This window comes from Tachypleus tridentatus, chromosome 11, assembly GCF_004210375.1.
Source record: "Tachypleus tridentatus isolate NWPU-2018 chromosome 11, ASM421037v1, whole genome shotgun sequence".
Lineage (NCBI taxonomy): Eukaryota > Metazoa > Arthropoda > Merostomata > Xiphosura > Limulidae > Tachypleus > Tachypleus tridentatus.
In genome coordinates, this window is record NC_134835.1 from 49,661,542 (window position 1) to 49,688,214 (window position 26,673).

Consider the following 26,673-nt stretch of genomic DNA (forward strand, 5'->3'; position numbering starts at 1 on the left):
AATAAAACATTTACTCAGTAATTTGCTATATAAAGAACATGCATGAGAACTGTCTTGTTCACTCCATATGTTTTTATGTTTTGCTTCATCAACACAAGTTCCCAGTCTCGATGTTTGTTTTTTGCTGTTATTTATTTGTTACTAAACACAGAAGTACACTATGGGCTATCTGTAATGTGCCCACCAGGGAAATGAAACCCGGTTTTTACCGTTATATGCCTCAAAACGTGCTGCTAAGACACGGGTGGGCGTGAGGGCTCATTCTCAATGTCTTTATCTTTGTACGATAAATGACTGAAAATGGAGACAGCTCCATTTTCAAGTACTTATTGTGTACCATTAAAATGTGGTATTTTCTTTTAACAACTGAGATACGAACAGGCGCAATAAATCTGCCTCTCAGTTTTGGAATATGAAACAATTATGACATCAGTGGAGTTGTACATTATTTCTATAATTTTCAAGAACAAAATGTAGTTTTCTACAAATAGTTTCAAAAGCCACAAATAAATAAATAACTTGAATAAAAAAAAGAGCTATTTTAAATTGGATAATGGTCATAAAAGTATATTAAAGGTTCTAAAAGAGTAAACAAAGTAACAGTTGAAACAACCAGTAATTTTGGGCAAATGCAAAATCAGTTTCATGGTAAATCTACTGACTGTTCGTCCAGAGTACTTTAGTTACCAGTTGCGGTTGAAATCACCTGACGGAACACGCGAGATTTTCTTCTAGACCATGGCCCACGCATGATTCTCTGAAAAACTGAAGTAATTTGCCAAAAGGTGTGTATAGTTTTGGAAGCGTTACGTTGCGTTGCAAAGAGAATCCGTGTGGTTTCTTCGATGTTGTACAGCTGTGAAGACAAAACATGTGTTTCCTAAAGTGCTGGGCGACTAGTATGGTACATTTCCCAGGGCGGCGGGAAGATCTAAAGAGAAACGAAAATCCCAAAACGTGTATCAGGCCACACACATTGCAATGCTTCTTTTCGACCATAACATGGCTATTGTAGTCTGTTTCTGGTCGGTCCTGGTACAACGTGTAACGTGCGACCTATAAAATAGCGGCAGGAGAAGCGAAGACAGCGGTACTGTCTTGTCGGTAACTGGCTGAAATGCATTAAATTCTCCGTTAAGGGCTAAAGAAATCCAATACCAAAACATTTCGTTGAAGCTTGAGAAGAACCGTCTTGGTCTTTATGGCGTAAAACGTGTGATTTAAGAAGCAGCCCGACCACACCACGTGGTTAAATCATGTTCTTTTCTATGTCTCTTCCTATGACACTAACATTACTATTACCCTCTGTTTGTTTAGTGATAATGCTTCGCTTTGGGTTTTATAGAGAAAGATTTTCTTCGCATTTGGTCTTGATGGAAGTGAAGAGTATTTCTAAGATAATGCATATTTCATCAGTGAGCTTAATTCTTTGCTGTAAATGTTTAGGTTTCCATATTTAAACAATCATATTAAAGAATATTTCAGATTCTCTAAGAACAATTCATTTTCGTAAAATTATTCTTTTATTTTATTTGTGCGAGTTTGTACAAAAATGGCCACAATATTATTATTTATGTAGCAACTAAAACACATCTTTTCAAGTAATGTTGGCTCAGAATTGCCAGGTGGTTAAGAGGCCCGACTCGTAATCTGGGAGTTACGAGTTCGAATCCCCGTCACACCACACATGCCCGCTCTTTCAGCCGTGGATGCGTTATAATATGCGGTCAATCCCATTATTCGTTGGTGAAAGAGTAGCCCAAGAGTTGGTGGATGGGTGGTGATGACTAGCTGCTTTCCCTCTAGTCTTACACTGCTAACTTAAAGACGGCTGGCGCATATAGCCCTCGTGTAACTTTGAGCGAAATTAAAAACAAACAAGTAATGTTTATGTCATGATGCGAAGCTTTTATAAAAACATTTCGTTTTATCTTGAATAATGTTGCTTGAAAATCAAACGAAGCCATTTGTGTAAGCCTTTCAGAATTTAAAATATGTGTAATGTATATATCAAAATAAAAAAGTTAGGTTCCCTAATTTCTTTAACAGGATATGCAACAAACGTAAATGCAAATTTGTATCATAAAAAATAGAAAGCTACCATTTACTAACTAATATGGTAAATTATCTATCACCAACAACATAAAATTATGTTTCACACTGAATGAAAAGGGCTACTGAATATATTAATTAGAGTTATCTAAATTATTATTTCTCATTACAAAAAGTATAATAACTTTCGTTTATAACATGTATATATGATTTCTGATACATTAACACTCTTATTAAATTGCTTGTTTTATTAATTTTGCGCTGAGCTAAACGAGGGCTATCTGCGCTAGCTATCCTCAGTTGAGGAGTGTAAGACTAGAGGAAAGGCAGCTAGCCATCACCATCCACCGCCAAATTTTGAGCTACTTTTTTACTAACATTATAACGCCCCCACGGCTGAAAGGGCGAACATGATTGGTGTGACGAGGATTCGAAACCGCGACCCTTAGATTACGGGTTGAGCGCCCTCACCACCTGGCCAAGAGAGGCCTTTAAAAAAAATAGAAAAACGTTTCAAAAATGCAATCTATTGCTAATCTTTTGTTGATATTCCCTATTATATACTATAAAAGTGTTTTTTTATTTCTATTTTCCCTTTTCTTATTTTCATCTTTCGATGCTCTACTCAAATAAGTGGTTGAGTCTAACAACGCAAAATGCATATTTTTCTTTATGTTCATTGGTCTTAAGATTTAGGCCAGTTGTGTATCTATATATATTGGTTTAATTTGCGCACAAACAACATCGTTCCTAAACAGAGGTTTGGTAGATTTTCTATATAAACAAAACGAAACAATACTCAGACTTCAAGTCATTAAGCAGTTGTACATTAACCACCAGAACTGTTTTCTTCTGCAATTATTTTTAAAAGTTTTAGTTAATGAAATTCATGACATGAATAAGAGCTGAAATGTTGTATGGACGTTAAGCTTAAATATCTATTTGTTCTAACCTTCTGATCAAGTGGATGTTAAACTGATTTTATTTGTGTAGTATAATTTATTGATATAATGTATATAGGGTTAATCTCCACAGAAAAAGATAAAAATACAACTAGTTTATTCGAGAAACACATATCAACTGTAAATAGAATGTCTTTAAATTAATGAGGAAGTTATTATACTTTCTGTAATGAAGCAAAAAGCTACCGTTTATGTTACGAGATACGTTCAGCCACTATAATGCATTGTTGACTGATAATATGTTGTTAAAAACCATTAAATCATTAAGGCTTTGAAACTTAGTTGCCAAGATTTTATACAGTACTATTTATAGTAACGCTAATAGTGTGTTAACAATGTTCTTTATATAGAACATCTCATACACAACACAGTCATATAACAAAAATATATCTACAAAATATTGTTACATGTTTCAAGATTATTTTAGCTAATAATGTTTCAAGCAAGTGTAATGACTATTGTTACCAAAACGCTCAAATATTGTACTGACATTTATTCAACGCTAAAACTTCTAAATAAATTTGATTTAAGTTTGTGTAAGAAGTTCTCCAAATTGTGTTATAAAAGCTTGTTAGCGGCCTTTGTTTATATTACGTTGGTAGATGCCTATCATTTCGGTTTTATAAACGTACTACCAGTAGCTGTTTTGTTACAACAAAAATTATTCACCCTAAATCGTCTTAGTAAATCAAAACGTAGTTTGTTTACATTGTGTGTATCAACTCGAAGTTTTTGGTGGGAGAGAAGATGTCACAGATCATTTGAGAAGACTTCTTTTCCACAAACAGACCCTACTTCAGTTTTAGTCATAGATTTCATTTACAAAATAACTTGGATAAAAACATCGAAAATAAGGAGACGAAAAGAACCATTTAAAGAGAGCTGTAACAAGACTGCAAAATCAGTCTTCAGAAATTAGGGGGAGACCCCCACAGGGAATTGATGATTTGAAAACAGTCTTGGCTAAACGGTCTCCCTTACTTTCAATTGGTCGTCGACACGTCATAATCAGTTAAAGCTATACTTTATCAACTTGAGCAGTAATTAGTCACCCGGGAAGCGAGGGTCGAGCGCGTAACTTAGTCATTCAAAACAGACTGGCATTCCCGCCCACACAGTTTTCAAGTTTTAACTTTAAGCGGTTGTCTGGATTCGAGCACACGAAATGGAGTTCAACTTGGTCAAATAATGGAGCTTTATTTGTAACGCATGTCTGGTACCTAGGTGTGATAGGTGTAAAGATATAACTATTGCTACGAGGCACTTCTCAAATGTTTCGCAACTTCATTTTTCTTTAGCAATAAATAACTGCTTAATTATATCAGTAGAGATTTATAAGTCATATTGTTATCCGAAATTTTAAACAACATTGGTGATTTATGTCACTTTCAACCTATTTTCATAGGTAAACTTTCTAATTAAGAGAGTCACTTCAATCCAGTTGTTTCAAAAACATATAAACTGTTTTTTTCGTTGCTTACTTTTTCATATGTTAACGTTAGTGTGTAGTATAGATGTTAAACATCTACAACATGCTGGTTAAAGAAATCACTGAGCTCTCCGATTATGGGAGAAATCTTGTTCACGTTGTTGTTGTTTTTTTTACTATACATTTTAGCACAGATTTTTTTCCAACCTTCCCACATGTTTTTTATTAATCAATGCAATTCTAGAAGCATGGTACATAAACTTTCACTCCAGCTGTTGCAGGGAAGAATACAGCGTGACTCAGTAAGGAGTTTGATTTGTTGTAAAAATATTTTATATTTTTAAAACTTACAACGCTTTAAGAAGAACGAAAGTATTTTAAAGAAATAGAGTGCTACTATCTTTTAGAGTTTCTGAAATAATATTAATTTTAAAAAGCGAACTACGCAACGCATCAGGGAAAACCTTGTTTAAAGTTTCTCTCAACAATTATTCTGGTTTAATGACAACGTAGTAACAAACCTTGTGTTTAAAGTTTTTCTCAACAATTATTCTGGTTTAATGACAACGTAGTAACAAACCTTGTGTTTAAAGTTTCTCTTAACAATTATTCTGGTTTAATGACAACGTAGTAACAAACCTTGTGTTTAAAGTTTTTCTCAACAATTATTTCGGTTTAATGACAACGTAGTAACAAACCTTGTGTTTAAAGTTTCTCTTAACAATTATTCTGGTTTAACAACAACGTAGTAAAGAATCTTGTTATTTGCTTTTGTTTCATCGAAGAACAAAATTTACGTCAAGAACACTTCTATAGAGACTAAACAAGGCAGTTCCAGTACGAACGATGTATCTAAACTGTTGATTCTGTGTGCGCTTCAAGATAAAACAACTAATGCAAAAAATAAGAAAGTATACAATTGTGTATCTAACTACTGTATTAATATTGTACATACGAATTATTTCTCAATTCTTGTCAATGTCAAGATAGCCTAAGATAATTGTGAAATTGCTAAGTTTGATATAACCTAATAAGATATTTTACTTACTGTTTTAAAATAATATGCAGAACTAAGTTTTCATAAGCTCATAGAAGTTAAAACATTGTCAAAAAATAACAATACAGAATATCCTTCCTGTTTGGAATACACAGGTGTAAAAATGTTTTTTTCTTGAGAATCTGATTTAAAACGTAACCAATAAACCCAAAACTGCACTATTTGTGAATGAGTAAGTATTCTGCTTATTTAAACACCACAGTCAGACACGTTTTCAGGATTATTTTACTTTAAAATGTCACTGAAATAATCACTACCGAATACTTTTCTGGGTAAATTTGATCCTACCACTAGAAACGCCATATACTCTCAACAGCAGGGGAGCCCAGGCTACGATAAGGCCCGGTGAGGGCTGAGAGGTAAAAATCCCTGGCCTTGCCACCAACGATGCCAAGTAGAACACGCTAAGTGTTGTCTAGGGAAGCTACACTTTAGTGTTGAAAAGATTTTGGACTCAATTCAAAGACATTGTAATGCACCATCGCAGTGGGACATCACCGAGCCTTCTTTTTCAATCCAATTAACATGAAAAGAAAGCTTATATATCAAAAAGGATTGACCCTTTCAGCAGTTATTGATAACTAGTGATCAAAAATATACTAGCTATATAGGTCAGAATTAATAAACTAACTTTGAATGAAACTGACTTGAAATTCATAGTGTGTAATCAACTGATGGGAAACTGAAAGCTTATAACTATTATAATGAAATCAATATTCAGTTGAATAGTTATGTAGCAATTTCTATCAAATCTCACGAAGTTCAACTGTAGCTTTTTAAGTCCACGTTTTACAGTGTATTACACATTAGAAGTAATAGATTAAAGTATCCATTCATTGAAGTAAATGATATAGCCAAAAAAAGAAAAAATATGATTTTCTCATTTTGTAAATTAGGGAATTGCAGTTTCTATTTTGAAAAATGTGTATTTAACCAAACGTTATTAGAACTAAATATTTAAAGATAAAACATTTATCTCTTAAGCTTGAAGTTAATATGATATTTATTCATAGTTATGATATAGTTTTAATTAGAATAGGGCATTAATGGCAGTTGAGGTAACGAGTCTAGGATATTGTTACACAGGTACTGTTGATGAACAACCAAATTGATGTAATCTCAGAATTTCTTTCAAGAAATAAAATGGATCAGAGACGAATTTAACAATAATGAAGGTATGATTACTGCAGTAATTTAAAACCTTAAATTATTATAATCATTGTTTCAACACCTACTTAACCTTCAAATATGATTAATAAACCAGCTTTCTATTTGTGTTGACGTTTTACAGAAAACATTGCATTATTTGGCGTCCACAATCAGTAACAGAAACTATACAGTGTGTTGAGATGTAATAGTATTTTTGTATTAGTTATCATAAATTTCTTATCAAAGAAAGTTATCTATATACATCTGAACACTAAGACAGTAAATACTGTAGATAATTCGATGTTCCAGCATAATTAGAAGTGTTAATATCATACAACGTATAATCATTAGAATACATTATTCATCACTTACTCTAATTAATAAAAGTTTCTTCGGCATTAATACCTTACCAGATTTTGTCAGTTTAGGGATGAAAATATTTTAAAAGTAAAATAGTCTTGTAGTTTATAAGCACACCACTTATTTATAAATATTTAAATATATCTTAATAACATATCAAACTTTTTCTCTGAAAACTATGCAATTTTCTAAGTGCCTATATGATTCCCCAATTATTATTTTATAGATTAAAAAATAAACAAACTAAGTGATGAATAATCGGCTGGTTAGACTTACGTAGCTCTTTTCTTATTGTTTCGTTAATATCGATTTTGATTTCTTTTTAAAATGCTAATTTCCTGCTTTAATACATATTTAATACAATATACATACACACATATAAATATAATGAAGTTTTTAAAATAATTATTTTTTTCATTAACAGCATTGTCTTCTAATAATATGATTACTGTGTTGAAAATTAACTTATACATGACTACAGTTTTAAGAAAAAAATAATGTATGTTTTAAAAGTATCGTTTGCAAATAACATTATAAATTCCAGTGCTATTGAGTTTAGTCCGTTCCGATTGTTATAAAAAACCTCGATTTGCCCTTTTTCTAGTCATCCTATGACATGATTTAATAACATTTCCTTTGTTTCAACATATATAATATATATTAGTGTAAAAGTATCCTAAACGTTGAAAAATTTCTGAAACAAACCTGAGGAATGATGAATAATGTACATAGGTTAAAGATTATTTGAAAAATAAGTAGAATTTGCAAGTAAGTTAATTAAAGCTAACGTTTCGTGCTGTATATACAATAAAGTCTTGAAACATAACAATTAATAAAGGGAACCATAACATGTTCCTACAAGGTCCTACGGGTTCAACTATTTTCTTCCCCACCACAATGACCATAAATTCTTATGCAACAGCACTATCGAACAGCTAAATCAAGTTTACACTTCATATTTGAAAAAGGATCCGTCCCTAGGGGTCAGCATCCAGATAAAAGACCCTTAATTCCAACGAACTGTCTCTCCGAAACCTATTCCTTTTTTAAAGTGTTGTTTTTTTACACTTATCACAGTTTCAAACACAGAAGAGCAGCAATAAATTTAAAAGCTATATTTTATTTGTTTAGGACAAGCTAGCGACAGACCCTCGTGCTCGACGAGGACGCAGAATGCTTCAAAAGTGTTTGAATGTTTCGGCGACAAACATAACCTCTTCCGAACTGCTGGCATCTTTCAAACCACGATAAAACAATTTGAATTATATTTTTTTAAAAAAGTCTCAAAGGACAAAGAGCGATTTGTATGTTTGTGATGTTACATTATTTACTTCATTGATCATTCTCAGAGTTTTGTACAGTTTAGTTATTAAGAAAACGCTATCTTTTTTTTGGTGGGGATAACATTTATTGTTATGCTATAAAATATTGCAATTATTATATCAATAAAAACATTAATAACAGAAGTAATACATTTATAAGGTTTCAAAAATTGTAAAAAAAAACTTCGTAAGAAACCAAATCTGTTGTCTTAAACGTGTAGTAGCTTAAAGGAATTAATTAATCATTAAAACTCTAAAATAAAGTCTACAACTTGTCTAACGACTCAAAAAGAATTGGTAAGGTCAAACCTAATTACTTCTTTTATTGTGGTGAACATGGTTTGCGTGATAAACACTCGTAACAAATAGTACGTATTGACAAACACGTTTCACGACTATAACAACATTGTTATGAAATAGTTAACCAACGAACAACATAACCAATTAAAAGCAAAAGTTGTTTATACGAATTAAATCTGAAGTTTCACGTTCAGAAGCGCTTTTGTGCAGAGATTTGTGTTACCGAAATGTTAAATGAGGGTTTTCATATGGACACTTTGAACTTGTTAAGCAACTTCAATCTCGTTGACTTCAATATTTATATACAGAAGAATGGGTTAAAATTAATTGAATTATATCCAGATATAAAGACTTTTAGCGTAACCACACATTGTCTTTAATTGCATCTGATCACAAGCTTTAACAAAAACTAGATTGTTTATTTTCTAACTAAACCAACTTATTTTTAATTTTTAAAAAGCAATTTCTGTTTAAAAATAATTTGAATAAAATAAAATAAGAGATATATTTGTGTAAGTCCACAAAATTTTCGATGCAAACCTCTAGAAGTTATAATACGAGCATAACCTATGTAATAGAAAATTTTTAAATCCCTACTAAAAAATAACATCCGCTAATAAAGAATAATTCTTCATTTACACATAAAAATAATAACTTTATAGCATCGTTTGCAGAAAATTAACGGATAACCAACTTTCTTAGTATCATTTACAATTAACTTTGTAACTGGACTGTACAATATTCTGCAATATTCCCATTAACGACACCCACTTATTACATTTTCCCTACTTAAACACATCTCATTATTTGCATTAAATCTATAAAAATAATTATCGACTGAAACTGTAGGTAACTATCAAATGAGAAAAGTTAGTTTTAATTTTTAAAAATATATTAACATTTTCTTCCCATACAAGATAGCAAACTTTTATTGAATGTTTCAGATACAGAGAAATTAATTCGAGCTGAAGGTTTTGAAGAATTAAAATTAAATGAAAAAAAAATAAACTTAATATTTAAACCTTAATTTACAGGCTCTACATTTTGTACGGATAACTAACAAGTGTAGAAGTTTTAAACACGCATATCATTATTAAATAATTCGACATTTTCATCGCAAACTATTAACGGCGCCATCAGGGCATTCCTTATCAGTTTCACACCTTCAACCATTATTTATTAGAATATGAATAAATTTAAATTGACATTTTATAGATTACAGGAGAATACTGTTCAAGGAGGGATAAAATAAATTAGAGAACTGACTATTTTCTCCTTAGTCATGTAATTAACAGACTTTTAACTGTAATACGCTTTAAATACATCACGAAGTCGTTCTTATACGTAATAACTAAGGCAAGAAACTGACTCAGAATAAATGTTAAATGTATTCAGATTTTTGCTGTTGGAAGAAACTGAATTGCAGAATCAATTACATAACATACACCACCTTTATCTTGTACACATTTTAAACTAATAAAGAATTAAATAACATATCCCTCCAGTATATATATATATGTACATAATTCACTTTTGTTTTATTAATTGTGTAGCCAGAAGCCTTCTTAGTCAAAATATAGAGCAAACTTGGTTTGTGTTTTACTTTAAAACATATAATTAATTCATATGCGTAAAAACGCGAGAATTATTTATTTTGGCACACTTTTTCGAATATTAAACTGGGTGTATATTTACACTACACTTTCAAGAAAACACATCTAAATCGTATTTCTCTACATCTGCAGATAACTCAAGTTCTTCATGAGTCACGTTACAGAAGAAACATGTTTCGTTACTATGGAAATGAAAACGATGAATCACTTTGTATCATCTGTAAGTAAAAAAGTTCTTGGAGAAACCGAAGTTTTGAAAACCTTGGGTGGTTTTTCAAGGGTTTGCTTTAAAACTGCCACATGTATTTCAAAGTGAAGTAATTGTATCACTTGTGCAAAGTTTTTAATTTTTTATATATATTAGTGTTTTCAGCCACCTATTTCAACTCTTCTTTATACTTTCGTCCACGTTATTCAAAACTAAAGCAACGTGGAATAATGATGTTGTATTTGTGCCGAAGTAAACTAAATAACATTCACTAAAGTTACTAATTAAAGTTTCAAATAAACTAGAATAAAGTATAAGCTGCTACATAAACTGAGCTTATTACCCAACCAAAAACTACCTATTTTTTCTGTATCGCTATTGGAAAAAGTCGGGAGTTGTAAAGTAATGTGATTTAATAAAAAACAATTAATGTTTCATTTATTATTTATAATATGAAAAGAAAGAGCAAGCGTTAAGAGGAAACCGTTTGTCACTATTACAGATACTTAACTAGTTTTATTGTTATATACGACTATGAAAAACATTAATACTATATTTGTTACTCACTACCCAATTAAGGCTATTTCAATAGTATGCTTGCCTTATTTTCAAACTCTGGGTACATGTAGATAGTTATTAAAATTACATATATCTTTTCTGTATTTAACAAAATATTCTTGAAAAATGTAGATTAATGAAATAGTTTATCTCACAGTTATTGTGGTTTTTACATAGATTTATTTGTGTCTTAATGACATGATAAAATTTAAAGCTCAATGATAGGCTTAATTTTCCTATGTCTATAGTGTAAACGTATGGCACATTCTTGGGAAGTAGATTAGATATTAAGGTGAATAACTTTCAGTTATTTCTCCATAAACTCACAATGTTTTAGCACATAATAATTACAATAACTGGAGTATCACAGTGGGTGTCACAGTCTTTTCTGAGTCACTTAATAAAAAGCATGAAAAATTACATATGCCAAAATTCATATTGAGTTTGCAACTTATGATACGGTTGCAGATAAGTTTAAACTGTTAAACATTGGTATTTTGTGTTTAAGTGGAATTCAACAGAACAATCATCTGTGTCGTTTTATTACTGGCTCATTTATAGTCAAAATATGTTCAGGAATTTCAATTCACAAATTTCCGCCTAAGAAAGAAGAACGTATATTAATCATCATTACATTCCCATTAAGAACACTTACCTAATTATCATTAAAATCTATATAATAATACTTTCTTATGTAGTGACATATCTCACGAACGTTTTACAGAGTGTATTGACTTGAAAAATATCATGAAGACTGACGCTGCCTTTGCTGTGTTTCTCATGTACAAACAGTCCAAAGCGTCGTCTTCAATATTAACCAGAAGGCAGGAGTAGTCCATTTGAAACCATTCAAAAACATATCATTTATTTTTTATTTGTACAACGTCTCCTAGAAACAGACAATTTGCAATTGATACATGAATTTTGAAAATGGTGAAAGAGAAGCACACAAGCAAATCAAAATAGTTCTTTTATATTTTATCTGTACACCTAAACACATTTAGAACGGGTTATCTGTACACCTAAACACATTTAGAACGGGTGTTAAGACATTTCTTTTGTCGCCACCACTCCATTTTCAGAAGTTTGTTTGTTGCTCAGAAGCAAAATAAGTAGTGGGTTATCTGCAATACACCAACCACTGGTATCGAAACCTGATTTTAGCCTTATGAATCTTGAGACTTACCTCTGAGCTACATGGGATATTTTAGGTATAAATTTTATACATCAACTGGTCTCTTATGTCGCTAAAAATATTCACAGAACAACTAAAGAGTTTAAGTCGAAAATCACCACCATTATATATCTTCACTATCTTGCTGATCTTCCTTCTCCTTATAACTCAAAATCTTTCTGAGAAAAGGCTTAAAGTTTGTATTACACATTTGACATTAATCTAATGGGCACAGAATCGTTTCAGTGGATCGATCCTGTATTGGAAAAGGAATATTGACTATAATTGCAAATTTACTTAGTGTACCTACACGAAAAATGGCAGATGTTTATTAAAATGTAATATTCTTGTGTGTCTGAAAAATCAATCGAATTACAGAGGTATTTCTACTTACGATATGTCTGTGAATTAATCACATCAGTCTGACTCAAACTCTAACATGCTGCCATGAAGGTAATATTCATGCAAATAATAAAAATATCTTTTTCCGTGATACACTTTGCACACTGCATTTTCATAACCCTTAAAACCTTAAAATTGCACATAAACAGTTATTTTAGTATCCCTATATATATATATATATATCATATATGGTACTTATTCTGTCCCTAAATTAGAAATGTAGGGGAAAATGAATAGTTGATAACTCTGACATCAAATACATCATACCAAATTTAATGGGACTCTGTAAAAGGTCATGGCTTATGTAGTTTGACTCCACCCATGCACGTAAGGTTAAGCGAATTTGACACCAAACATGACACTCAACTATTTCGCAGACGCCCAAGGCTTCATGTACATTTCAGTAGGTCTAGGAAAATCTTAAAAACTAAGAATAACAGGACGAAACCCAAAACAGTAAGTTTGAATGCACAACAAATGAAATAGATCATACCCATATTTTCTTTAAATTTTAGCACAAAATAGTTAGTAAGCGTCACCAAATGTTATCTTCACACCATATGTGACAATGAAACAATTACAATTGATTTTAGCCAATGCACCACCAGAGATACATTGACTAACGAAATATTATCTCATTGACCATTGTTGTAGTAAAAACTTGAAGATGATATTACCAGACCAATACTCAAAGGTTCTGTCTTTGCAGTCTGGTGCACACAAACTTAGCTACCACAGCTTACCTGCCAGTCGAATACGAATTGTTATTTCGATATCAAAACACCATTAGAGACACCTTGAATATTGACCAGTTGACGCAGATCAGTTTGCTTTATCTGCTATAAACTTAATAGCAACAAACTTTGATATGAAAACTAGTAATATTCATTTTTGTACTCGAAGTTCACAAATTAAGTTTCTTATTGGAGCTGCTGTCTCTACTTGCAATGGCCTCATTTAAACTATTTCATCTTATATAGACATCATAGTTTCGTTTGCTGAAAACTTTCCAACTTACTTCATAGACAAGTATCGTGCTTTATAAACTTTAAATCATCTCACGATTGATTATTACTAGCTACAGTTACACAGGAGATTAGAGCCCGAAATACCACTATGTGTACTGTTACTGAGTCGTTTCCGTAACAAACCTTTGATCCTTATTAAACTCGGAGAATTTCTTTAAATAATCTGTTTTACCAGTAAAGAGTGAGTTTCAACGTGTTTTGGGAATACGTTTTCCTAACACTAAGCCTTTTCTTCATAAATGAACGCTACGTACCTGATGCAGTGTGGTTGATAAACCTCATCTCATCAAGTTCTTAAATTAGTTTTACACTGGGCTTAAGTACATATCATGCATCTACCTCTTGTGTGATTTTTTCGAACTAATATTTCATTTGATAGCATACAGATTATCAAACTAAACTATGGTCAAATCGCCTAATTCATGTAAAACGTGATAATCCTGTTTATGCCAACTAGGCCTCAATAAAGATGATTACAATTCTGAAAACTAATGACATAAAAACCTATTCCTTTAAGTGTGGCTGTACTAAATACGTTACAAATCGTTATTACATTCAATGAGTTCTATACAAGTATCTTTTAAAGTACAAAAAAACACATTTAAAATCGCCTGACATTCATAAAGCGTCAAAATTATTGACATAATTCTAGAAATTTCCATATGATCCAAAGCAGGAACATCTTTTCCTACTATCTTTTCTTAATACAAAAATGACATTAAGGCTGACTGAAATAAATTGGCAGTTAATTATTCTTAATTTTTACGTTAATGCAGAATGAGTGATTTCTATAACTGTGTGGTCCGGCATAGCCATGTGGTTAAAGCACTCAACTCGTAATCTGAGGGTCGCGTGATCGATTCTCCATCACATCAAACATGCTCGCCCTTTCAGCCATAGAGGCCTTAAAATGTGCGACCAATCCCATTATTCGTTGGTAAAATAGCATCCCAAAAGTTGGCGGTGGGTGGTGATGAATAGCTGCATTTCCTCCCTCTAGTCTTACACTGCTAAATTAGGGACGGTTAGCGCAGATGGCCCTCGTATAAATTTGCGCGAAATTCAAAAACAAACCAAACAAATCTATAATTATGTTTTTTCGTTACACAATTATCCAATTTCAACGTGAAAGTGAAAAAAAAGGGTCTGTCAGCAAAATCCTTTCATGGTAAGAGAGTTAAAGAAAACAAGTCTCTTGGGGCGATGCTTTCAAATAAAGTGGGGCGGGAATGATTAACACTTAAAATTTACTAGTGCACAGTAGCCGAAAAGCAACCAGTATTTACAACTGCCTTGGAGTTTCAACCATCCTGATCTTCTTACAGTTTCTATCATCAACATTCCAAGTTACCTTATTAATGTATCACTCTATTTTATAGCAAATGTTATTTTGTTTTCTTGAAATATTTCTTTTATGATGGTTTTATCCAGGTACATTCAATCTCTTCTTTAAATATGTTTAAAATATAATAGATTTTTTATGGTATCTTCTTTTACACCCTCCTGAACACCTTTATTCGTTTTTTTCTCAGATTATGGTAACCTCAGCGCTCTCTTATACCATCCCAATTTAAAACTTTTTGTGTTCCTCGCACCTTCAACAGCCATAATTAGCTAATGGTGAAACAGCTAATCTAACCAAACAAAAGTTTAATGATATTAGAAACTTTTGACCTTTGTACATAGACATCGTCTTTAGTATACTCTGACTTGCCTTTATTATTTAAGCTTTCCATATTCTATAGGCAACAGTCTCCCATGTCGTTAACCGTGGATCCTAAATATTACAGTTTCATTTCTTCTTCGATTTCTTCTCTGTCTTCTTTAATCATCAACAAAACCTCTTTTTTTCAATTTATCATTAAAGTTTAATCTGTACTCTTATTGTTCACTGTTTGTTTCAGTAGCATCCACATAATTTAACTCTGTTATTAGTTTCACGTCATATTTGCTTCCCACATCAAACTCTTCTAAATCTCTCATATCCCTGACTAACGTATTTTTCTGGCAATTTTAAAACAATTTGTAATACCATTTATATTTCTTACCACTATTTCACACTCTTTGCGTAAATTGCTAAGATACTGATAATACAGGGTGTTCGGAAAGTCACTGTGCAGTTTTGTAATCATATGTCTATTCAGTCTATTTCAAGCCAGTACTGATAGCGGTGTTTAAAAACAAAATAAGAAGAATACAAGCCTGTATTGATGCCAACGGGGGTCACTTTCAACATTGTTTATAATTGCCATTCATATTTACCTCCTATATTCTATATTGAAACATGTCTGTTAATAAATATATGAGTGCACAGTGACTTTCCGAACACCCTGTATGTCTGAGAAATTCTATCTTTCCGTCATCTTCCACATTTTCTTACGTTAGACACAGCCGAACGTAGGATCAATGAAACACATGTATAATAGCATTCTATTATCTTTACACATTTCTATAACCAGCGTCAGGTCGAAAATTTGGTCCCTGTCTTCTTTTCATTCCTAAAAATCTTCTTCCTTCCTAATGTTTCTTGAGGGTCTTCATTTTATTTGCCAATATATTCTGCAGTATGTTTAGTAATATTTTACTTGTATGCAAAACTAAGTCAACTTCCACAATTTTTTATTTTCTCCTTTTACGATATTAGTACAAATAAACTTCTACCTGTAATCTTCCGGCCGTTAATATGTTCCCCGTATCCTATTCATAGCTGTGTGTGTCATATTAAATCTTGTCTCTTCAGATGCTTTTACTATTATGTATGTTGTTAGTGTCTTGTGATTCCAATGTTATTTAGTGGTTCAATCACTTTTTATTTCTTCTCAAACTCTTTTACTTTTCTGTTTGGAGATTTATATATATCTTCACATTAATCCTTCACCCTTTTTTAATGTCTATAGTCTTTTTCGATATCTTCTCATTTTTCTTTTTTATTACACAAATTCTTGAACTAAACTTATATGTCAATTCTATGCACTTTCGTAAATATACTGTTTCTTCTTATTAAAATGTTTATATGAAAATCTTCATTGAACTGTGTATATTGTTCTTTGTTTACCTTTGTATTTCATTGAATTATTTTATTCTTTCCATATTTATTTCGGTATTCAATGTGCTTTAATTCTTGTTTTTTGCTTTGATAAATCTCTTCCCCCTGCGGTTTAACCATCTCCTAGATATGTACCCATAACCTGTTTAGTATCATTCTCTACTTAATACTGCAAACCTCTTTCTGACAGTTCAACAGTATTTACCAGGGACTTACTTTAGTAAATCATCACCTATTGAAAGTCTGTTTAGGCGCTGACCATCTTGTAGAGTAAACGACGTTGCTTTACCTGTTTTTAAACTGACAAAGACCTTTAGTACATGGACCAAGAACCTCATTGTCCTTCATAATTAATAGTATATTATGTCATCTATGAAAACTGTATCAATCTGTGCACAGATGTAACAATACTACCTAAGAGAGCCCGAGAACGTGTCAAAAAACTAGACTGTCTAATCAGGATAAATCTAAGGCAAGGTATGTAAAACCCCCGGCCATTCTCCAGAACACTTCTCTGTAACATTTTTTATCAATAGAAACGAACGGGACTACAAACAAATATATTAAAAGATATTCATTTCCTTGTAACATAATATTCCGACACATCTTCCCTTTTAACTCTTTGGTTTTTCATGTTGTTGTTTTTATTGACCATTCTTGAAATTTTAACTGTTTTTTAATTTATAACATATTATTGTTTTTCCATTTTGTCGAATATTCTTTATATTGTATCATTTTCCTTCTAAATTGATTTTCTTGACTATAAAATTTGTAACGTGTAATTCATAACACTTGTGTGGACAGTTAACCAGTTTACTCATAGCTGATTCCTACGCACGATGTTTAATAAAAAATTATTTTAATGGCAATCCAGCAATTTTCTCCCCTTTTACTCCGACTGGGAACATTAGGGAATATTTCATATATATCTAAAGATGTCTATTTCATACAACAATGTTAATTAATCTGAAAAGTCAACTAATGAATAAGAGGTAGCAGTGATATTTCTATATTACTTCTGTAGTCCATGCATGGCGAGATATAGAAATGAATCATATTACATCGTCGAAAATAAAAGTATAACTTACGAAGGAGTCGAATTATTTTAACTATGCATCATCTTATTTTATTATGTTTTTACGACTACACGTGTGTGTTTTTCTTATAGCAAAGCTAAAGCGTGATATCTGTAAAACCCACTGAAGGTAATCTAACCCCTAATTTCAGCGTTGTAAATCCGTAGACTTACCGTTGTACTAACGGGGAACATTAGAACTACCAATTCATTAAGTATTTCTAAAGTGCCTAATGTGTGACCGGGGCACACAATAGATATAATATTATTCACATAAGTGGTTATAGAAATAGTGGCCTCAAATTTATTTGTTTGTTATTGTGAAGTACCAACCCAAACATTGCGCTATCTGTGTTGTTGCCTACCAGGGGGATCGAAACCTGCGTTATGATCTTACAAATCTACCGCTGAACAACTGAGGGGTGAGGGCAGTAGTCTTCAAAAGAACTTGTTCAAATTAACAATGGATTAATTAACATTCGCAACATAAAGCTATGGTTGAAAGATATTAGAAATATTTGAAGTACATGCAATTCTTGCATTAGAAACTTCAAGTATTGTTCAATAACATTTCTAAATAGTTCTATATTATGCATTAAGAAAAATGCAGTACAACCTGCAGTTCACTGTATTACGTATTTACGTACATATATTGTAATTTTAAAATGTGTTCAAAAACCTTAATCTACAGTAACCATAGTTTACTCTCTTTTACACATCATAATACAGTTTTACAGTTTGAAACTTGAAATAATTATGAAGGCGTCCAAGTAATATAAAAATAAGATATATGTAACTAATAATTGTACCCAATATTACTAGTACAATTAGAACGTTATTTAAAATTCTTCATAAACAGAAAGTTATTATTATTACAGAAAACGTTGAAATATATATAAACAATTAGTGATTGATAGGATATAAATATTTTTTCGTAATTTCAACCAGTAAAAATATTTTAAAGGTTGAAATATTCCTTGAAAACGAAGTCATATCATGAGTTTGAAAATATCTACTAAGGCTAATTATTCTATTTTAAATAAGATACTAATTATTGTTTATTTGTAATAATAAATTAACACATCTTATAGTTTTGTCAATCATAATTTTATCTTACTAAGTCATTGTTTGTGTTTTAACGATTATAACAATTCGACCTAATAAGTTCAGTTCTGTTATGAGAGTTTCAATAATATCTATAATACCCTTACAATGTTTACCACTATCATTTCGCACATAACATTCTTAGGCCAATGCAACACTTATATCTTTGTCTAGTGGCTACGATGTTTAATTACACTCAAGTGCTATATGTTCGTGGTACTACGATATCGAGCTAAATAAACATTTAGATGAATCGCAAATTAAGAAACCTGATAACTCTAGCGCTTTCAGAAGGTAGGCCTATATTTTGCAGAAGTGAACTGCCAACATATAAATACTGAACCAAGAAGTTATTTGATAAATACTGAACCCACAAGCTACTTGATAATCCCATCTTTGGAACAGGTGTAATTATAAATCGAAAACTCTGTGTTAAACGTCACTAGCAAATAAGCATTAAAAGCACTTTTTAACCTTAAGAATTATATATTTAGTCCCAACATTACAGGACTGTTTTCTTTGCAAAATTTTCTTTCGTGTTACAAAACTAGGTAAGGAAAATTAATTGCACTATTTATTTAAAGATACAATGGATATCTTACAACTGCAACAAACGTTATTTTTTAGTGCATCTATTTTTTTATAACTTAAGAAAGATAGTTCTAACCATTTCTGGTTAATTAGGAACAGACAGTTTAAAGTTTGAAAAGCATGTGACAATTAATTAATTTAATAAACGTTAAATAAAAATTCTGATATTTAACTTGTTATCCAACATAATGTATATCATTATTCGAGTTACTTATGATTATTTTTATTGAAACATCTCTATGATCTATATTCAACATTTTTTATTAAATATGCTAATATTTTAGCAACAAGTCTCTACGATCTCCACCTATTAATTATATTAGTTATAGCTACATAGGACAAATTACAATATCTTATAACACTACATCATATTAGAAAAGCAACGGCTGAAACTCGCCTCAGATAAAAAGTGGGTTAATTTATAATTAAATTAATTTAATCTCATTATAGGTCTTCATTAATAGATACATTTTTTATGTGCCTCAAAATAAATATTGATACCTAAAGAATAAGATAAGAATAATTTAGTCTTAAATTACATGTATAAACACACTGACTTAATTAAAGACGTATGTGATTAATCGATTTAAGACTGGCTAAAAAAATAAAAGAGTTATATTTATGTATATATGTATGTATGTATGTATCATTTGTGTTTCTTTTGTAAGAGTTGAAGTATTTTCCATTGTTGTAAATCACGTGACTTCAGTGTGATCTTTACTTTACGAAGATACGTAAAAATGTGTTTTCTTTTGGTTATGACGCTAACATTACGACTAAATATATAGCGATTTTATTTATTTTTAAAAAGCATACATTTTAATTAAATTGATTTTACTCATTACCACAATTAACCTCATTTTGCTGTTATGTAGCTGAAAACTTGCTGTTCTATAAGACAAAAACCACGGAATTTCAAACTTTAAAAGTAATATTAAAATACATTTCAGCAAATTGATTTTATAAAGTGCTATAGATTAGTTTCACCACTACTAATAAAAAGTGCATTACAAAATCATTTTTAAATGTTTCGGGAAAATAAATGGAAATAAACATACGGATTTTTTCTAACTTTAATTTATTGTGAAACAACATATACACATATAAAGAGATTAATAAGTTTAAGAATGCAAATTATTTACAAGTGATTTAAAAGCAAATAAAACAAAATCAGTTCGAAAACATCTGAAAGAAAGTAGAATAATTAATGATTAAAAAGTAGTTATTAGTCTGGTGATAAAAACTTGTTCAACTGGATATATCCCTTCTAATATTTCTCTAGTGATATCAGTTCTCTTACTCTGAATATATTCATCTGAATATTACTTAACAGGCTTTAATAACACACGAAGAACAGAATATGGCAATCTTAAATGTCTAAGAGCATTTAATACTGTGTTTAAAATATGGTGTTTTTTAACTTTAGATCAGATAAATGTTATTATTAACAATTTTCTGATATTATATTCTCACTTTTACAAACTTCTATTTATGTATATAGAATGTTGTCCATATAATAGTTCTTTAATGATATTCATCAATGTGCACAGAAGATAATACAATTTCTCTAGTAGAATACATTGATGTGCATATACTTGGATAAAACTAACCATTTTCTCATCCCACGATATCTACTTTTCTGCATACAATTCTTACCTAACAACTCCCTTACTTTAGTAAGAAAAGCGTGTGAAATAGTAAGTCACACAAAATAACGAAAAAGGTGCTACAACTTAATAAGCTCTCAGAAAGCTCGGTTGGAAACTGTTATAATTAGATTAATGAAAATCAGAACCTGCTCTTCAAATGAAATAACAAAAACTATAGTGTTCGAATAAAGAGAATCAGAATAAATGATGTCGTTGCCGTTCAGATGATGATCAAGTTTATTCGTCTTGTTAACAGAGTCGTGGGCATGCGTTCAGATTCTCAGTTTGAGACTTAGCCCAGTAAATGTAAAATAAGAATATATATACATTTATATTTGTGTATGTAGATCAAAGTAACGATATAGTATAGTTCTTTTGTTATTTTTATATTCACTAATTAAAATTCAAACAGTGACAAAAGTTCCAAGAAAGAACTCATCCAGCTGTCCATTCTAATCAATACGCTGCTAAAATGTGCTCCCATCTCGACGAAAGAACGTAATTACCCATGTTTTATAGTTGGCATGCATATGTTGATTACAAAATCTAGTAGTGCGTCAAAACAGATCAGTGTGACCTATATAAACATTTGTTGTTGTTTTTTTTAATTTTTTATGTTGAATTCATTATGCTAACTTTTGCAACCACGTGGTACACATTAGAAAACAACTATTCGTTTTATTACAAATTCTGTAAAAATGAATTATGATATTTTGCTTAGAAACAAAATAATGGTACTCTTAAGAGAATAAAAAACATAACTTCATATAAACTGTTCTCGAACTTGTCACAATACTTATTTGAACTGAACTCTTTAATTTTATGTATAAATGTAGGTAGCATGTTTGCGTGTTAGATTTTGTAATATTTTATATCTTAAATTCAGCAAAACATGCTATAGTAATACGACCACTCTTTAGTTATTTAAATTAACTAGATAATCTATTTAACCGAAAGTAAAAATAAATACATTTGAGTTGAAGAAAATCTTCAAAAAGAAATTTTCATGCAACATACACATACACACACATGTATATATACTTATTTAAACTTTCAAAATTATTAGAACAATTTGTAAGTATTATAAAATTTTTATGAATATAAAAATATTCAAATTTCAAATGCAGGAACGAGGAAAATGTTTTATACGTTATTATAAAGTGTTTTTAAATCAGGCAGTTTTGTTAGTGTATTGATAAACGAATCGATCAAAAAATTCAAAATTCCAACAAGGTCGTTCAAGATTATTATGTTACGTAAGTACCTCATGATGCTCGTGATCAAAAGTGAAACTCTTAGCATTCCAGAAACCTTAATGGGTAGTTAAACGTAATTTGATAGTAATTAAGATGTTGATTCTGTTATTGCTAAGTGTTTGGAGTTTTGGCGACATAATTCCATTCATATTTCCAATGATATCTGTAAAGTTAGTCTAAGCATCTTAGGTCTTGTCATACAAGTATGCAACCATTAAGGGGATTGAAGATAACTTTTTCCCCCGCTGTATAGCTCCGGTTTTATTAGAAAGAGCTTCTTTTTAATAACTTAGTAGAGATGATGAAGTGTAGTCCTATATGTATGACGAAGTGAATCTTATCAGTTATTCTATGCTTTAAGTGTTCTTATATTCCTTTACTTGTTGTTCCGGATACAAGGCAACAATCTGATGGTTGGCGTAGTTGTATTGCTACTACTGTTTGTACCTTACTCCACTTTCCATGTTGTAATTTACACTGAAGTGTTAGTTGGTCTTTAATGTGCTACACACGCTTTTTGTTTGGTTTGAATTTCGCGCAAAGTTACTCGAGGGATATCTACGCTAACTGTCCCTAATTTAGCAGCATAAGACTAGAAGGAAGGCAGGTAGTCATTACCACCCACCTCCAACTCTTGGGCTACTCTTTTACCAACGAATAGTGGTATTGACTATCACATTATAACGTTTCTACAGCTGAAAGAGCGAGCATGTTTGGTGTGACGGGGATCGGAACCCGCGACCCTCGGATTACGAGTCGAGTGCCTTAACCACCTGGCTATGCTGGGCCTACGGTTTTTGTTTTCGACTTTATTGCAATAAATGTCATTTGCAAATAAAACTTAATGTATAGTTTTAAAAAATGCACCAAGTTTTCCAAATCGTAGAAGAAAAAGCAACAACTATTTATATATATTTCATTTAGAAAACATATAAGTTTACGCTTTGTAAAACGCCCTCTAAAGCTGTGAGTGTATATTTAAAAGCCAAAACAAATCTCTTCCTGATGGTTATCACATTTGACGTTCTCTCTTGATAGAATGTGTAAACAGTGAAGCAGCCTGGATGTTCCTATGTGGTCAAACATGTGTAATCACGGTTTTTGGGCTCTTTGGGAATTGAAAAATAATTAACTATTAGACGTTTTATCATTGGTTTTAGGCGAAATAAACCCTTCATGCAAGAATAAACTGTCTATATATTGAGTGAGTTTGGAAAGTATGCTCAGCTCGACTTGCCAGAGAAAAGTGTTTATGCTCTTAAACTTTGGATGTTGGAACGGTTTTCAATTTAAGTAACCTATAGTTATGCTTAGAATATTTTTCTTCCGAACTTAGATACATATAATAGCACCATAGCTGAAAATTCTATAGGTAATTTTCGAAAATATTTTCTTCGTGAATTATATCAATCGTTATAAATTTTTCAGAGGAGTAAATCTCGTACTTGCATAATACTATGATACTGTATTACTATAAAAAACCGTATTATAGTTCTAAAATGCAAAATATACAACTTTCAAATTATAATTTACGAATTAAAATGTATGTTAATTGGATCTAAAACATGATATGTCCTTTGTATTGTTTAATATGTTTATAATGTGCAAACAGAGTATTCCATAAGTTACATGCTGTACTAAACTGTTGAATAGAAAAAATAAGAAGAGAACATGTAAACAAACTGTGGGAACATAAAAAAAAATATGCATCATCTGATATTCATCCAGTGTCTTTTTTTGTTGTATCCATTCTATCAAATTTATTTATCATAGTTATATAAAGGTTACTCGGTTTATTCAAGAATTATACAAGTATAAAATAACTAATAATACACTAATAATAATATTATTAAATAATAATTTAATAATAATAAAATAACAACTTCGGTCCTTTTTTTTCTGAAAACAAAGTAATCGTAATCAAATGAGAAGATCCAAGTTAAGTAAAACGAAAGACTTTATAAACTGAAATAAATGTAATGATTTTGGCTGTATGTGTGTACGCATGCTCTTTAATACCTGAAATCAATTATATTCGTTTCCTATACGAAAGCTGTTACTTTGAGCAATGAGCTACCAGTAAGTAAAATCCATCACTGGTGGAAGCAGTAAATTTAAAATGGTTTGGATGTTCCTTGTTATCATTAAATTATGTAATCACTTTGTTAGACTTTTGATCAGTGATTAACTTCGTCTCTCCATTAGGGTTTCAGGGTGATAAGTAGTTGTGACAATTATCAAGTAAATTTGTCCGTTCAAGACCAACTGCTTGTTTCTGAGCGATTTAGAATTACGTAACGATTAATGATAATGTAGTATATGGTAAAAAGTGTGAATTATTAAAATTTTATAACTTCCCAATTAGTTATATTTTAAATATAACTGACAAGTGAAATCACCTGATAGTCATCATGCTAGACATAGGAGGTTTAAGTCATTACTATTGTGGAAGTGTGTACAAAGTAAAGGATATTAATGTAATTATATTTTTCAAGCTAATAATTTGAATAGAAACCGAGGTCGCGGTAATTGTATTATTTTTCATACGTTGTTGGTCATTTAAGGTGAAAGCAATTTGGACTTCTGATTTTAACAGTAGCGCAAGGTTTGACATAAAATGTTTAAATTAGAGCAAGATTTTTAAACTTTGTTTCAATTTTATTTATTTTTTACTCTATCATAAGATAGAACATTTTAATATAATATAATAATATATAAATTTTATTATATTATGACGTATATTATACGTATGGCAGAGGGTTAAGTATTTGATATATTAATCATTACAAGTAGGATCCGTATTCATCGACTTTTTATACATATTTTTCTAGATCATTTATGTACCAGATTGCTCAAAATGTGAAAAATAATAAAAAATTGACAATGTTGAGTTATTTTCTAATTTTAGCGTAAAGCTACACAAAAGTCATCTTAATTTTGAAGTTGCAGATTACAGAAAAAACAGTTAGTCAACAGCACCTACAGCCAACTCTTAGTCTGCTCTAATTGAATAGTGGGGGGTTAACCGTCACTTTTACAACACATCAAAAGTGCAGTTACGTCAATCCTTGTTTCATAGTCCAGGAAAGCTAAACACTAAACCATCCTCAAGCTACAATATTGACTGAGTTCCCAAAATATAATTTGCTTACCTACATAAAATTATTATAGTTTATCATCTTGCTTTTTCTAAATCTCCCAAAACTGTATAAAAATATATTCGAATATTTTCATCAGCAAAGTATGTACAAATGATACAAATATTATTCCTTGACTGTGTTTGAAATATTCTAAATTTAAAATGAAATATTCTAAATTTAAAAATGAAGTCAAAACTGAGAAATGCCCTGTAATGGTTAGAGCTATATGAAGTTACACTGCTAAAGAAATGTAATAATAACTTTGTTAAAGAGGTAAAAATACAAAAATTAGATCAGTTATCTGGAAACAAAGATTCAGTGAAATAGAAAATTGGAGCGACAGATGAAATGTAATACTAGTATTGCATTAAATCGTGAAAGACTATGAAGTTGTAACGTTAAATTATTAAAATCGCCTTATACGTAACCTCCAGATGTAAAAAGATGGAAATAAAAATAGATAAAATAACCTCACCTAAAACTGCTAGAGATGTAACAATTGTTACAAACTGAACTGGGAAATGATACGTAATGCTCTCACCACAAACTATCAAATGTATTATATAACCTGGATAAGTGATGCCAAGGATGTTTACAACTACACTGGCAAGTGTAGGAAATGATGAATTGCGCCTTAAAATGTCATAGATTTACAAAATTTTACTGGTAAGTAAAACATAAAGGCATCATACTAAATTGCTAAAGATGTATAAACTGGACGGAAAAATTATCTTAAACTGTAAGAGATATAAAAACTACAATGGGAAAATAGCATATTAATTGTTCTAATCTTAAATAATCAAAAATGTCTAAAATTAGGCTACGAAAGTGAATACTAAAGTATTAAAAATATGTCAAGTCGTACTGGACGATCAATGTAACAGTTTTGTCCTTCACTCGTTGTCACAATTACACTGATAGATGCAATAGTACATTGTAATAACAGTAAAAAACTGTGCTTGTAAATGAACGTTGATTACAACCATTCAGTTCCTTATGAACGCAGCAACAATGATTAGAATTCTTACGAGAAAATACAACTCGTTGTTTTAACTTCTTATGGATCTGGTGCTGAACGGAGTAACACATGAAACGTCTGATTCGTTTTGAATACATATATATATATATAATGAATGTAATACTTCTACAAAAATATTAATATCAGTATCTTCATAGTGTAAATTGTCTGGATAGTTAG

The 26,673-nt window shown here is 30.9% G+C and overlaps 1 protein-coding gene across 2 annotated transcripts in view; it reads right to left on the reverse strand.

Annotated features, from left to right (window-relative positions):
- The window catches only part of LOC143232119 (forkhead box protein F1-A-like), a 36,162-nt gene that overhangs the window by 6,378 nt on the left and 3,111 nt on the right, over positions 1-26,673 (reverse strand). The window lies entirely within an intron of this gene.